A 2,967-nucleotide genomic window follows, 5' to 3' on the forward strand; every position below is an offset into this window, starting at 1 on the left:
TCAAATCTTTTTCAAATCATATCTTTTCAATCAAATGTTTTCAAAATCAATTTCTTTCCTTTTTCAAAGATACTTACTAACAATTAATGATTTGATTGAACATTTTTTGCCTTTTCTGTTGAGGAAGGTTTTATGTTTGAATCATATCTTTTCTTGTTAGGCAAGTCATTAATTTTTAAAATCATATCTTTTCAAATTGTTTTCAAATCATATCTTTTAAAATTGTTTTCAATTCATATCTTTTTAATCACATCTTTTTCAAAATAAGTTTTCAATCAAATCTTTTTTTTTTAATTTCTAATTTCAAAATCTTTTTCAAAAATCACTTGATCTCTTTCCCACTCTTGGTTTTCGAAAATTAATTAGTATTTTTCAAAATGTTTTTAAAATCTTTTACTTAATTTTCGAAAATTACTTCCCTTCTTCTCACATCCTTCTATTTTTGGACTAACACTATCCCTTAATGCAAAATTCGAACTCCATCTTCTTTGATAAGTTTGAATTTTCTTCTTCTGCCTTCTATTTTTCTTTTCCTCTGACACCTCAAGGAATCTCTATACTGTGACATAGAGGATTCCATATTTTCTTGTTCTCTTCTCTTTCATATGAGCAGGAACAAAGACAAAGGCATTCTTGTTAAAGCTGACCCTGAACCTGAAAGGACCTTGAAGCGAAAGCTAAGAGAAGCTAAGGCACAACTCTCTGTAGAGGACCTAACCGAATTCTTCAAAGAAGAAGAAGACATGGCAGCCGAAAACAACAACAGTGCCAACAATGCAAGGAAGGTGATGGGTGACTTTACTGCACCTACTCCCGACTTCTATGGGAAAAGCATCTCTATCCCTGCCATTGGAGCAAACAACTTTGAGCTTAAGCCTCAATTAGTTTCTCTAATGCAACAGAATTGCAAGTTCCATGGACTTCCACTGGAAGATCCTCATCAGTTCTTAGCTGAATTCTTGCAAATCTGTGACACAGTCAAGACTAATGGGGACGACCCTGAGGTCTACAGACTGATGCTATTCCCTTTTGCTGTAAGAGACAGAGCTAGAATATGGTTGGACTCTCAACCTAAAGAAAGCCTGGACTCTTGGGAAAAGCTAGTCAATGCCTTCTTGGCAAAGTTCTTTCCACCTCAAAAATTGAGTAAGCTTAGAGTGGAAGTCCAAACCTTCAGACAGAAGGATGGAGAATCCCTTTATGAAGCTTGGGAAAGATACAAACAATTAATCAGAAAATGTCCTTCAGACATGCTTTCTGAATGGAGCATCATAGGTATTTTCTATGATGGTCTCTCTGAACTATCCAAGATGTCTTTGGATAGCTCTGCTGGAGGATCTCTTCATTTGAAGAAGACGCCTACAGAAGCTCAAGAGCTAATTGAAATGGTTGCAAATAACCAATTCATGTACACTTCTGAAAGGAATCCTGTGAACAATGGGACAAGTCAGAAGAAAGGAGTTCTTGAGATTGATACTCTGAATGCCATACTGGCTCAGAACAAGATATTGACTCAACAAGTCAATTTGATTTCTCAAAGTCTGTCTGGAATGCAAAATGCACCTGGCAGTACTAAGGATGCTTCATCTGAGGAAGAAGCTTATGATCCTGAGAACCCTTCAATGGAAGAGGTGAATTACCTAGGAGAACCCTATGGAAACACCTATAATTCTTCATGGAGAAATCACTCAAATTTCTCATGGAAGAATCAAGAGAGACCTCAACAAGGTTTCAACAACAACAATGGTGGAAGAAACAGGTTTAGCAATGGCAAGCCTTTTCCATCATCTTCTCAGCAACAGACAGAGAATTCTAAGCAGAACCCCTCTGACTTAGCAACCATGGTCTCTGATCTAATCAAAACCACTCAAAGTTTCATGACTGAAACAAGGTCTTCCATTAGGAATTTGGAAGGACAAGTGGGACAGCTGAGCAAGAAAATTACTGAACTCCCTCCTAGTACTCTCCCAGGTAATACAGAAGAAAATCCAAAAGGAGAGTGCAAGGCCATCAACATGGCCGAATTTGGAGAGGAGGGAGAAGAAGTGAACGCCACTGAGGAAGGCCTCAATGGGCGTGCACTGACCTCCAATGAGTTCCCCAATGAGGAACCATGGGAATCTGAGGCTCAAAATGAGACCATAGAGATTCCATTGGACTTACTTCTGCCTTTCATGAGCTCTGATGAGTATTCTTCCTCTGAAGAGGATGAGTATGTCACTGAAGAGCAAGTTGCTAAATACCTTGGAGCAATCATGAAGCTAAATGACAAGTTATTTGGAAATGAGACTTGGGAGGATGAACCTCCTTTGCTCACTAAAGAACTGGATGACTTGTCTAGGCAGAAATTACCTCAAAAGAGACAAGATCCTGGGAAATTTTCCATACCTTGTACCATAGGCACCATGACCTTCAAGAAGGCTCTGTGTGACTTAGGGTCAAGTGTAAACCTCATGCCTCTCTCAGTAATGGAGAAGCTAAGGATCTTTGAGGTACAAGCTGCAAAAATCTCACTAGAGATGGCAGACAACTCAAGAAAACAAGCTCATGGACTTGTAGAGAATGTTTTGGTTAAGGTTGAAGACCATTACATCCCTACTGATTTCATAGTCCTAGAGACTGGGAAGTGCATGGATGAATCCATCATCCTTGGCAGACCCTTCCTAGCCACAGCAAAGGCTGTGATTGATGTTGATGGAGGTGAACTGATCATTCAAGTGAATGAAAAATCCTATGTGTTTAAGGCTCAAGGATACCCCTCTGTCACCATGGAGAAGAAGCATGAAGAGCTTCTCTCAAATCAGAGACAAACAGAGCCCCCACAGTCAAACTCTAAGTTTGGTGTTGAACCCCCACATTCAAACTCTAAGTTTGGTGTTGGGAGGTTCCAACATTGCTCTGAGTATCTGTGAGGCTCCATGAGAGCCCTCTGTCAAGCTACTGACATTAAAGAAGCGCTTGTTGGGA

The 2,967-nt window shown here is 39.5% G+C and overlaps 1 non-coding gene across 1 annotated transcript; it reads right to left on the reverse strand.

The window, feature by feature from the left end:
* Nucleotides 1-1,148: 1,148 nt before the first annotated feature.
* On the reverse strand, nucleotides 1,149-1,256 carry LOC130937877 (small nucleolar RNA R71). The gene has a single exon (XR_009069070.1). It is a non-coding gene; the product is annotated as a small nucleolar RNA R71 (small nucleolar RNA).
* Nucleotides 1,257-2,967: the final 1,711 nt, after the last annotated feature.

This window comes from Arachis stenosperma, chromosome 6 (assembly GCF_014773155.1).
Source record: "Arachis stenosperma cultivar V10309 chromosome 6, arast.V10309.gnm1.PFL2, whole genome shotgun sequence".
Lineage (NCBI taxonomy): Eukaryota > Viridiplantae > Streptophyta > Magnoliopsida > Fabales > Fabaceae > Arachis > Arachis stenosperma.